Genomic DNA, 14,963 nt, shown 5'->3' with positions numbered 1-14,963 from the left:
CCAAGATTTAATGCAATCCCTCCATTACTGGTCAAGTGATCCCTAGGCCCAAACAAAGAAACATACACTACCAAGCTTTATTGCAATCCTGCCAAAACTAGTTAAGGGGTCACTAGGCCCTAAATAAGCTTGGATGCCTCTGGATTTTTTCATCAATACCTTGAGGAATTTTCATGTCTCCACCCTCACGCTTTACAACAATTCATCCATTATCGGTTAAGGGATTAAAAGGCCCTAGGGAATTTTCCTAAGACCATCTCACCCGGTTCCAAAACCATCCGACAATCTAAAGCTTAACCAATGAAAGAACCCCATCACACCATGCCTATCTGGAAATGGAAAGGAAAAGTTGAAACTTCTATCACACCTAGAAAAAACCATGCCAATGAAAGCAAGTTAACCAAATACACACATGCATGTACCATGCATGTCAAAACTAGCAAGGAAATCATACATGCAATTCGATACCTGCATGTAATCCTGATGTAGCCGCTTGATCCAACTCCTTGCTTGATCCTTTCTTTCCTTTGATTTAGTGTCCTTCATTTTCCTTCCTTTATCCAATGCTAGAGTTCTCCAAGAATGTTCTAAGTGTGTAAGAGTATGAGAGAGAGAGAGAATAGAGAGAGATCTCCAAGCTAAAAATGACAAAAAATTATACTAACAAAAGTTGTGAACTGATCTTGAGAAGCCTTTTTATTATTGAGACCTTTGTTTTTCAATTTCCTATATTTTCCCTTCAATTTTTCTCACATGCAATCTTATGACCTTTCACCTTACTTTTCTCCTATTTTCCTTTATTTTCACAAATAAAATGCCAATAAATATCTCTTTGCCTTTTTAATGCCTTTATCAATATCGTTGCCAATTTCCTTTCACCATAATAAATCAAATGAACACTCACTAGGATGTGTTTACCAACATTAAGATTGGAATATGCGTCCCATGACCTTGGTCTTATTTTTCCCTTTATTAACTTTATTACATGAACTTTTAACCCAAGGTTGTTATAGACCCCTCCCCTTTGAGGTAACACGGTCGTCGGTGTTATATGACACCTACAACCAAAAATACCATTGAAAACCAAACATATTGTCCATGGAGATTTTAACCTAGTTCGTTGCAGTATTTACAATGACATCCTACTAAAAACATGCAAACATACCATTTATTGGAGCTTTATAACACAACTCATTATGATATCTACAATAACAACCACATATACTTATGCACATTTGCTTCGACCTAAAAATAATCATACTTTCTATGGAGCTTTACAAATCCATCTCGATACAATATTGCAATAATATACAGAAATAAACATATGCACATTTTCTATAACCAACAAATAAAAGGATACAATTCCTTCATCAGTCATTAAGAGAATCCATAGGCTCACACCTGGACCCTCAAAGTAGTATTAAGATTCACCTCCTTCTCAAGAAATCCAGAATCCAGTGCCAAAGTTAATCTTGCATCCAATGTCCAGCGTTACAATCCTTGCGCTATGTGTTCCCTCAGTGAATAGTTACCAACTCATTGTTTCAGGGCACACTCCCAATGTGCATCTGATTTCATCTAGCAATGTTAATGACCAAAAAAATCCATCCCCCAACATTCCCTTGTTTGCTACATAATCCCTCAAGAAATTCGGTCACCCCCTCTTGTGCAGTCACTCACCTCCCAAGTTCCCTAGCATCGTCGTTCTTGGGCGATCCATCCCTTGGAAAGGTTTCCTCACATCGAAAGGTCCAAACAAAAAGGCATATCTCCACCTCAAAACCATCATACTGGTCATATCATGCTCATGGAAATCAATGGACATTATTGGGTATCAGTATCCAACAATGGCCCTGTTCCTGAAGTACTTAAACAACATACTGTTGCTTGTTCCAATTCCTTTTTTTGTTGCTGCTAATTCTTTTAGTCAATTTCAACTACCCAAACCAAACTTTTCAACCATGCATTCATGTACCAAGTACATAACTGTCATTAGATTCAAAATTAATTGAAATAAATTCAAATCATACCTCATTGGTAGCTCGTCAATAAGGTACACCTGGAATTTTATTTAGTTCCTGTCACAACAAGTCAAAATGGTTGTTTAATCAAATAATCATCTATAAACATGTCACGTCTGATTAGATAAAACACAACCATCATAAATCAAGTCATGAATCACATGCAATCAACATAAAATAGAATCATAGATCACATGAATAATTAAAACTAAAATAAGATAATGATACTTATTCCTCAATCAGTTCTTTGCTTGTGCCTTTGTCCTTTATCCTTTCCTTACACACACCGAATCGATTTCCACACCCAAGAAGAACCCAATACCTTTTATTCAACCATGTACACATAGATATAGCGTATGTCACGCACATACACCCACACACAATGTACAACATCACATAATACATGCATCTAGTGTACAACACAACACATACACCTGCGCACTATGTACACCATAACACAATACATACACTTACACTTGGTGTACAACACAACACATACACATACAACTGGTGTACAACAAGATACATATACCTACACTCAGTGTACTACACAACAAATACACCTACACCTAGTGTACAACACCATACAGGTATGCACACAGAGTAAAACACAATGAATACACATGTCACGATACAATACCTACACAATATGCATAACGCAATACTGCATGTACACCACACAACATGTACAACATGCTCAAAATACTATATACACAACACAACATGTATGTCATGCACACAATATCACATGTACAACATATACCAAGTACCACCTATACACAACACCACTTGCACAATGTGTACACATCATCATATGTACACGGCGCCACCTACACAACATGTACACAACACCACATGTACAAAACAACACTTGCACAACGTGTACACAACATCACATGTACACAACACCACCTACACAACATGTATAAAACACCATCTGCATGCACACAACACCACATGTACAACATGTTTATAGCACGACATGCACACATCCCCCCATGTACAACATGTACTCAACACCATATATACGGAACACCATATGTAAAACATGTACACAACACCATTTGTACATGGCACTTCATTAAGACATGTACATAGCACCGTCTCTACCCAACACCACATATACAACATGCAGACAACACTATATGAACACAGTAAAACATATGCAACATGCACAAAACACCATATGTACACAATATTGCATATTCAACATGTATACAACACCTTTAATACACATTCGAAGACCACAATGTATTTACCAAGTGACCTTGCTTCTAGTGTCATTTCACTATCCATGCTTGTCCCAGCATGTCGCATACCACCCTTCTCTCATTTTGGTGATGTATACTTCAACATTACCTGTTATAGCATAAACATAGACATAGTATAAGCATATAATATCAAATCATATCCACATGATACTTACGTCATAGATCTATCATGGCTACTCTTCCCACTTTATTCCTCATAACCCAGGAACCTTTTCATGCCATTCACCTGCATAAACAATCATTCTTCCACAAGCATGATCCTTGGTGACCCAGACAATAACATATATATCTATCTATCTATCTATCTATATATATATATATATATATATATATATATATATATATATATATATATATATATATATATATATATATCGATAATCATTAGAATAAAACCATCATGATACCTAACAGCCCTACCATACAACAACATACATACATACATGTATATACATATATACACATCAACATAATCATGATCACAACATAATTACCAGTGCTCATAAGGTCAAGGTTAAGAGAACTTCTTTTATCCCTGCACAACATTGAGAACAATAGTTACCAACATAGCCAAGGAATTCGACACCTCAATCCATTCACCTTACCTTTCCTAGTTACCTTCCTCATGATTGTCCTATCCCCATCCATTTATCCCAATGAACCCAACCAATCCAACCGATTGTCATATCATTACCTTTAGTTTCCCTTATATATGCACTGTGCTTCATCCAAGTCTTACATTACCTGTTGGGTTTCATCTAGCCCTCCTCAAGATCCATCATCAGAATACTAGACTACATATTGTTCATCACAGAAACCAAATCTTGTCACTGCAAGCCCTGATTAAACACATGTCAAAATATATATGCTATTGTTTAAAGGCATAACTATGTATATACGCACTTTCCCTTAGGATGACCTGTGTACAAATATGAAAACATAGAAATATGAATTTGAATTACTACACTACTGAAATAATCACTGAAGCACATACTAACCCAATCACAGATCTCTGGACTACTTACAGACCATCACATAGCATCATCATTACTATTCATAAGTTCAACCCAACCAACACTATTAAACACAGATTATCATGAAAGACTTCATCGAAAGACATCTGCAAACATAATAAAACAAATTAATCATTATCATAATCTCATATTGCAAAACCCTAGTAGATGTACGCGACCCTTATGAATAATTTTGGTGTATGTATGTGCCTTTCATACTTGACACCCATGTACAGATCTGTCCATACTGCAGAATATATACGCGACTACCTAGAATCAGATTCGTGTATGTATGCGACCTTTATGAAGTAAACCTACGTAAAGATCTGTAATTACTTAGGTAAACCTTCACTGCACAACATAACACCTATCAAACCCAAATCTTGGCATACAACATAACATATACACTTCATAACATCATCATCACAATATATCAAACCATAAGTAGATTATTCATTATGTAGTCATTTCAGATCTAATAGATTTGATCCATCATCATACTCCTTAGTCCACTCCTATTTTAGATCAAACCAATCATCAATAATGCAATACTTGCACACTTAGCACTTCGATATCCATTTCCTTATATATCTTAGGCCTTAGCAAGTACCTTAGGCCAATTCCATAGATATGTCGATGGTATTCTTTGACGAGATCAAAAATTCAGTTTTGCGCTCATTACTATGGGCCAATACCATGGTAAAAACCCCTCATATTGAGAATACTATGGTGCAAAAATATTACGCGACTTTGCTTCACCATAACCATGTATGTACACAACCTTTGTTCATAAGACCCGCATATACTTCTTAAAACATAACCTTTATCCTTCCTTTGTCTCTAAACTAATATTCCTTTGTCAAATCTCTTTGTCTCATTTGTACTAGCCTATATACTTATTCTTCTACCATCATGTTGACATATTTATCAAGTAAGTTTCCATTAAGGACAACACATTAGTCATAATGCCAACAATATCCCCCTTTGTAATTGATGGAAACCACTTTGGTGTTTGGTCACCACCACCTATAGATTCTTGTCACCACATCTGTAGATATACCAAGCTTCTTTCCCAAGTCACCAAGCATTCCGAAACACCAAACTTCTCTCCTCCTTTGACATCAAGAGCAAAGAGTTGACCAATGTTGAATGAAGACTTCTGTTGTAGAGATTAGCACCATATATCTGATGTGGTTGAATATGAGCACTGACCATTCTCCCCTTGAGCATATGCTAAAACTTTTAGAAGATATACAAAGAAGTACATGATGCTATGACTCAACCAAATCTGGCCTTTCCTATCACCAAGGATTTATACTTACATTAATTTCCAAACATAGTGGGGTGACATATTTGACTCAACATTACAACAAGTGCCCAAAACAATGGGATTACATACATAGGACTTGACTCCAATAGTCTAATCATGATTGAATATAACAATTTTACATCATGAGTCTTTATATGGCCTTTACATCAAGAGACAAATATGACATTTATAACCAAAGACCTCAATAGTGAGGTAGAAAAACCATGATAGTCATCAATAACCATCATTCACAATACGAGGATAAGCACCTGTCAACAGCAATATGAACATAATTATGCAACTAGGAATGCTTAAGAAATAAAATTCCAACAATGCACACTATTATAAATGCACCAAATTTTCCCCTTGAACCTGTGTTGTATGTTCACTATTAGGACTCATCATATTCACCAATAAATTCATGAAAGCAACTTCATCGATTAGTAAATCCGTCAAAGTAGCAATGTCATTTAGTAATTATCATAAGCCACTATCACTTCTAAGTTTTATTTTAGGAACAAGAGACTGTAATTAGTCAATATTAGAAGCAGAGGGCCAAATAACTACTAACTGAAGTGTACCAGGACCTCTCCTTGAGTATGTCCCATAGTTTCTTCTTCATAGAGAAACATGTGTGATTGTCAATAAAAAAACTCGTGTATATACACAATTGTCCTTCATGGGGTTCGCGTACAGAAAGTAAATTGTAGTAATTTCAAACTCAACTCCCCATGAACATGAAATATATGTCAGATTAATTAACAAAGTGATGAAGCAGAGGCCACTCCTAGTTTTTGTTTGAGATGTTCAAATGAATCACGTGGAAGTGGTTTAGTAAATATGTCTGCAACTTCTTCCTTTGAGGGAACATATTCTAGTTTGACCCTTTTTTAGGCACCTGTTCTCTCAGAAAGTGATATTTGATTAGAATATTCTTGGTTTTTGAGTTCATGACAACATTTTTATAAATAATTATGGAAATAGTATTGTCACAAAAAACAGGTATAGGATGAGGACAAGTGATTTGAATATCTTGTAAAGTTTGCATCATCCATATAAGTTGAGAACAAAAAGATGCAATAACAACATATTTTGCCTTAGAAGTAGATAAAGCAATGGAGCTTTGTTTTTTGTTGAACCATGATACCAAGCAAGGTCCCAAATAGAATTCTCCTCCATTAGCACTCTTTCGATCATAAATGTTACTAACCCAATTTGCATTTGTGTCAGCATGAAGGAAAAAATATGCATCTTTGGGATACCATAGACCATAATCTTGAGTTCCTTGTAATTACTTGAATATTCTCTTGATTGTATGAAGACAAGTTTCATAAGGATTTACTTGAAGATGAGTTTCGTAAGGATTTACTTGAAACCATCCAACAATCCCTACTGTGTGCATGATGTCTGACCTAATGCCTATAAGGTAGAGAAAGCTCCCAATCATATACCTGTATTATGATTAGTTTATTGAGGGAGAATCATCATGTGAACTGAGGTTACATCTTGTTACCAATGGTGTGCATACATGCTTGCACTATTCCATTCTATATTTCTTCAAAATTTGTTTGAGGTACTTAGTTTGCGAGAGAAATACATCGTTCTTTGCTTGCTGAACTTGAAGACCAAGAAAGTATATTAGTTCACCAAGTAAGGAAATTTCAAATTCTTGTTGCATGAATGAAGAAAACCTTTGACTCATAGAGTCTTCATTGCTTCCAAATATGATGTCAACTACGTAAACAACAAATATGTAAAGTTTACCATCATCCATGTTTATATATATATATATATATATATATATATATATATATATATATATGTTATCTGGAGACCCCTTAGTGAAACCTTTTTGTTGAAGACACTTGTCAAGGTGATAATACCATGCACGAGGAGCTTGTTTTAGCCCATATAATTCCTTCTTGAGTTTGCAAACAATATTTTTATCATTTCCTAGAAAGAACATGCAAGGAACATTCTTATGGCTTCAAGTCTAGCTACAGGTGCAAATGTTTCTTCAAAGTCTATTCCTTCTTGTTGAACATAGCCTTTGAATACAAGTCTTATTTTCTTTCTAATAACCTCTCCATTTTAATTTAGTTTGTTTGTGAATACCCATTTTGTCCGAATAACATTTTTATCATGAGGTCTTGGTACTAATTCTCATGTATGGTTCTTTTCTATTTGGTCAACTTCTTCATCCATAGCCTTAACCCAACATTCATCTTCACTAGCTTGATTTACATTTTATGGTTCAATTGTGGATAGTAAGACTGGATAACTAGAAGTTCCAACAAGATTTCTTCTAGTTTGTACTCCATCTTCCTTATCACCTAGAATTTGAGATTCTGAATGATTTTTCTAAACATACCTTGATGGATTCTTTTCTGATGCTTCTACACTATCAATTCCTTCTTTTGATGCTTCATTTATTCCCTCTCTTACATCCTTTTGACTTGTTGTAGGAATATGTTCATCATTTATTGGTGCTTCTGTTTTGGTACCTGTGGATGCTTCATCAACCACAACATCAATGCATTCAATAATCTTTTGAAGTATTTTATTGTAGCATTTATATCCTTTGGTCTAGAGGAGTATACAAGGAGAATTCCTTCTTCAACTCTAGCTTCAAACTTTCCAAGTTTATCATCGTCATTCTTTATGTAGCATTTTCTTCCAAAGACTCTAAAATTCTTGATAGTTTGAGGCTTACCAAACCATAGTTCATGTAGAGTTTTGTCACAATTTACTTGAATATGAGATTTGTTGATGATATTTACTATTGTATGTGTTTCTTCCACCCAGAAGGTATGAGGTGTTCTGGACTCATCAAGCATGGTACATGCCATTTGTTGGATTGTTTTGTTCATTATTACTGCCACTCTATTTTGTTGAGTTTTAGCTATAGAAAACTACCTCGTGATGCCATGCGGTTCACAAAAGTAGAAAAGCTCATCTGATATGAATTCTCCTCCTCTATCTGGTCTAAGAAATTTTATTTTCAAATCTAACTCATTCTCTACTAGAAATTTGAAGACCTTAAATTTATCAAATGCTTCATCTTTATGTTTTAATAAGCCAATCCAACAAATCTGAGTAAAATCATCAATGCATAATATGAAGTATTATCCCCCCCGAGGAGACTTCTTTCTCATAGGACCACACAAATCAGTATGAATAATTTCAAGTGGCTTACTTGAAGTACCTTCTTTGGCATTAAAAAGCACTCTATTTTTCTTACCGAATTGACGTTATTTGCGTATGATATTTTCTAGTAGAGAGACGTTATACAAGTCATGAACTGCTCCCATTTTTCTTGACTTAAGTAATTGAATGAAGATTAGATGTCCTAATCTTTTGTGCTAGAGCTAGCTTTCTTCTGATTTTCTCATGCAACAATGTTCTAGACCGCCTTCCAAGACATAGACATTACATGGAGTTCTTGTTCCCTTTATTATGATCTTACTTGTATCGAGATTTTGTACCACACAATTATTTGATCTAAAAGCTAACTCATACCCTTGATCACACATCTGACTAACAATCAACAACTTATGTTTTAATCCATCAACAAACAAAACATTTCCATCTTTAACCTTTTCTTTCAGCAAAACAATTCATTTTTCTTTGATAACAACAGGTGAATTATTTCCAAAGGTTACATTATTTTCTTTCTTTATTTAATTAAAGGACATAAACTTATCTTTATCACCTGTCATATGTTTTGAACATCCACTATCAATGTACCACAAATTTTCTTGATCTCCTACATATAAAGCTAAACTACAATTCTTAGATTTTATGACTTTCTTTTTCCATACCTTAGATGTTGTTGTTGTTTTTTTTTTCATTCTGAAGAGTTGATCGCATTTTGTTTCTTCATTCAAATTATCTATGCCAAAATTTATTGTAAAGTGAACATTCATATTCATCTTGAAGAGTTGAGAAGGTATTGTAAGAGAATTTATTTAATCCAGTCTCATTCTTTTGTTTTCATGCTTCTCTAGTCCTGGTAGTTTTAAAAGCAACATAATGAGCAACCTTATGACCAAAATTATCACAAGTGAAGCATTGACCAAAGAAAGAGTTCTTGGGAGTGTAGTACCTTCTTGTGTATCTTTCCCTTTGATTGTGCTAAGGATGATTCACCTAAGGAACATTTGATCCCTTATTCCTTTGCTGAGAGCTGGAATTTTGTCGACTATTTCCTTTTAATACATTGAGATAGCTTCCTGTACCTATTTCAAAAGTCTTTGATGATTCTCCACTATATCCAAGACCTATTTTCATAAGAGGAGAGCATTGTACTTTTATGATTTCTTCTAAGGTCTCATATTCTTTAGAAAATCTAAGGTTTAGACTTTTTGCTTTCTCAAGTTCCTTCCTTAGACTTACTACTTCTAGTTCTAACTTTTCATTATGCCTCTCTTTTTGTAGGATTTGTTTCTTTAGAGCTTCCTCTGCTAATTTAGCTTCTTTTAAACGAATGTTAAGCTGAGCTATTTCTTCAATAGGATTATCCTATTCTTCCAGGGCATCCATAAAAATGTCATCAAATTCATCAATACATTTATCTTCAAATGCCATAAGTAATTGATATTCTTAATCAGACTCACCTTCTTCACCATTTGAAAGACCATCACTATCTTCGTGTGTTTAGAAGCTTCTCTTATTTTCGAACCTTCCTCTAAAATTTATTTTTGTTGAATTCTTCCCTTTCTCATGGTTCTCTTTATAAAGGAATTTAGTAGCATAGTGACCAACTCTTCCACAAGCAAAAAATTTGAAAGGAAGCTTACCTCTAAATTTTCGAGTACCAACTTGGAGTTTGCCTCTCTTTCATCTTATACATACCATGATTCCTTGAGCTCCTCATTTTATTTTCCTTTATAAGTAGCCTTGAATGCATCTTCTCTGATATCTGAGGAACCCCCTTTTCTCATTTTATGGGCTATTAAAATCCCATGAAGCTGTTCAATAGTAAGGTTATTCAAATCCTGCATTTCTTTAATGGAAGAGACTTTCAAATCAAATTTTGGGGTTAGAGATCTTAAGGTTTTCTCAACCAGTGATGATTATTTTACTTCATCACCAATATTACTCATTGAATTAATGATCTTATCTACCCTAAGAAAGACACTTGCAATACTTTCATCATTATTCATTAAGAGAGTTTCATATTGAATTCTAAGATTTTGAAGTTTGGAACTTCTTACATTGTTGTCGCCTTCATAACTTTAGATGATCTTGTACCATATATCCTTTTTGATATTCAGCTGCATGAATTTGAAAAATTCTGATTCTTCCAAGTTTCCTAACTGGGCATTAACAACCTTTGCATTGGTATCATATCTTTCTTTTATGTTTCATCCGTGGGAATGGATGATGGATATTGATAACCTCCTTCAATGATTCACCAAACATCCTCTCCAAGTGACTATAAGTAAGCTCTTATTTTGACTTTCCAGAAAACTAGATTGGACCAATTGAATAATGGTCGCCTAATAGATGTCGCTCCCTCTTGGTTGCTCATCTTTATGAATCTTCCTTCAAGCAATAAAGCTTCTTCTGAAGGACCTGCTTATACCAATTGTTAGGAAAAATACTGAGAGGGGGAATGAATCAGTATTTTAAAATTACTTAACCTTTTTATTTTCTCATTTAGATTTATGTTCGATACTGTTATGAAGTAAACCTGGGTATGTATGAGACTGTAATGGAGACAAATAGCGTATATCTAGCTAACTAAAATTTTCAGTTAATTCATCATCTGTTTAACTTGAACGAGTGTATCAATAATTCAATAGACATTAATTAAATAGTAACCATATGTAAAAAGAATAGAATAAACCATCACGCATAAGCAACACATCAACACCAAGATTTTTAGGTGGAAACCCAATGTGGGAAAAAACCAACATTGTTGTCGTCTTTGTCTTCTTCTTATATTATAAAGAGAAATTTCTTATAATCTTGTATTGGTGTAGACTCATACTAATATGCAGGAACCCACCTGTAGAATGATACAAACTTCTCTCATTCTCCAAATTCTAATGGAAGGGAGCTACAACCCCTTTATCCTTAGTTCTTTATGGATCATTTCTCAGAACATTTCAAACTGTATCCATTCAGATAGAAATACTGAAATCAACACTATATCAAGTAACTGAACCAACTAGATCACCAAATCAAATATTGGAGTAACTTATTCAAACAACCAGGCCAACTTATAACACTATATACCCATTCATCAGAATACCAGACTACATATTGTTCATCATAGAAACTAGATCATGTCACTTAAAAACTTTGATTAAACACATATCAAAATATATACGCTAATGTTCAGAGGCATACCCGCATATATACACGCTTTCCATTAGGATGACCTGAATACAGATCTTAAATCATAGAAATATGAATATGAATTACAACACTACTAAAAGAATCCCTGAAACACATACTGACCCCATCACAAATCTCTGAACTACTTACAAATCATCACATAACAATGTCATTACTATCATGAATTCAACCCAACCAGCACTGTTAAACACAGATTATCATCAAATATTTCATCGATAGACAACAACAAACATGATAAAACAAATCAATCATTATCATTAGCTCATACTACAAACCCTAGTATATGTACATGACCCTTAAAAATAATTTCTACATATTTATGTACCTTTCATACTTGACACCCATCGACAGATCTGTCCATATTGCAAAATATATACACAACTATCCAGAACCATATTTGCGTATGTATGTGGCCTTTCTGAAGAAAAACTGTGTACAAATCTATAATTACTAAGTCAAACCTTCGCTGCATAACAAAACACCTATCAAACCCAAATCTCGGCATACACCATAACATATACACATCATAACATCATCATCACAAATCTATCAAACCATAAGCAGATTATTCAATATGTAGTCATTTAAGATCTAATATATTGCATCCATCATCATACTCCTTGGTACACATATATTTCAGATCAAACCAATCATCAATAACCCAATACTTGCACAATTAGCACTTTGATATCCATATCCTTCAATAGCTTGGGCCTTAGCTAATACCTTAGGCGAATTCCATAGATATGTCGATGGTATTCTTTGACGAGATTAAAAATCCGTTGTCGTGCTCATTATTATGGGCCAATACCATGGTAAAGATCCCTGGTATTGAGAATACTATGGCACAGAAACTATATGCAACTTTGCTTCACCAAAACCACTTATGTACATGACCTTTATTCATAGAACCCGCGTATACTTCTTAAAACATCACCTTTATCCTTCCTATGTCTCTAAATTGTTATTCCTTTGTCCAATCTCTCTATCACTTTTGTACTAGCATGTACACTTATTCTGCTCCCATCATGTTGACATCTTTATCAAGTAGGTTTTCATCAAGGACAACACATTAGTCATAATTCCAACAATATTTCTTTAATCCAATCTCATTCTTTTGTTTCCTTGCTTCTCTAGTCATGGTATTTTTATAAGCGACACATTGAGTAGCCTTATGACCAAAATTATGACAAGTAAAGCATTGGCCATTGAAGTAGAAGTTCCTGTGAGTATAATACATTTTTGTTTAACTTCCCTTTTGATTATGGTAAGGGTGATTTACCTGAGAGATATTTGATCCTTCATTCCTTTTTTGAGAGCTGGAATTTTTTTGAATACCCCCCTTTACTACATTGAGATAGTTTCCTAAACTTGTTTTAGAAGATTTTACAATCTTTGATGATCTACATTGTATCCAAAACTTGTTTTTATTAAAGGAGAGCATTGTACTTAGATGATTTCTTATAGGGTCTTAGATCCAAATATAAGGTTTAGACCTTTTGTTTTCTCAAGTTCCTTTCTTAGACTTACTATTTCTAGTTCTAACTTTTCATTATGCCTCTCCTTCTTAGAATTTGTTCCTTTAGTTCTTCTTCTGCTAATTTAGCTTCTTCTAGACAAATTTTAAGTAGAGTTATTTCTTTAATGAGATTATCCTTTTTTTCTAGAGCATCCACAAAAACATCATCAAACTCATTAATACATTTATCTTCAAATTCCATAAGTAATTTATATTATTGATTAGACTCGCCCTCTTCACCATTTGAAAGACCATTATTATCTTCGTGTGTGTAGAAACTCTTTTTTGTTTTCAAACCTTCCTCTAAAATTCACTTTTGCATAATTTTTCCCTTTCTCATGGTTTTCTTTATAAGGGAATTTAGTAGCATAATGACCAAATCTTCCACAAGAAAAACATTTGAAAGGAAGCTTACCTCTAAATATTCTAGTTCCTACTTGGAGTTTCTTTACAAATTTTGCCTCTTCTTCATATGATACATAATTTGATTCCTTAATCTCCTCCTTTTCTTTTCCTTTAGAATTAACTATGAATGTTGCTTCTCTAATATCTGAAGGACCCCCTTTTGTCATTTCATAAGCTGTTAAGATCCCATGAAGTTGGTCAACAGTAAGGTTCTTCAAATCATGCATTTATTCAATGGCAGAGGCTTTCAAATTGAATTTTGGGGTTATAGATCTTAGGATTTTCTCAACAAACATTGATTCTTCTACTTCAACACCAAGATTTCTCATTGAATTAAATATCTCATCTACCCTAAGAAAGAAACTTACAATATGTTCATCACTATGCATTCTGAGGTTTTCATATTGAATTTGAAAGGTTTAAAGTTTGGCACTCTTTACCTTAGTGTCACCTACATAACTCTAGATGATCTTGTCCCATGTAGTCTTTATGGTATTCAGCTACATGACCTTTGGAAATTTTTATTTTTCCAAGCTTCCAAATAGAGCATTGACAAACTTTGCATTGGTCTCATATTTTTTCTTTTCTGCTTCATCTGTGGTAATGGAGGATGAATACTGATAGACTCCTTCAAAAATTCCACAAACATCAACTCCAAGTGACTACATATAAGCTATTGTTCTGAATTTCCAGAAAACTGATTTGGATCCATTAAAAAATGGTGGCTTGATAGATGCTACTCCCTCTTGATTACTCATATTGGTGAATCTTCCTTCAAGTGATCAAACTTCTTCTGAGGGACTTGCTCTGATACTAATTGTTAGGAAATATATTGAGGGGGGGGGGGGGGGGGGTGAATCAATATTTTAAAACTTACAGCAACTTTACTTTTCTTATTTCAATTTCCATACATGATTGTTATTCATTGAACCTATGTACATAGTGACTATATTGAAAGAAAACTGCATATATTGAGTCAAATGGATTTAAATATAATTCATCATTTATTAATATTTAACTAGTGCATCATTACTTCATTAAAACATGTATTAAGGAGAA

This window comes from Pinus tabuliformis, chromosome J, assembly GCF_031772625.1.
Source record: "Pinus tabuliformis cultivar Carrire ecotype Pingquan chromosome J, CPIR1, whole genome shotgun sequence".
NCBI classification, from domain to species: Eukaryota; Viridiplantae; Streptophyta; class Pinopsida; order Pinales; family Pinaceae; genus Pinus; species Pinus tabuliformis.
Note: the sequence above shows the minus strand (reverse complement) of the source record.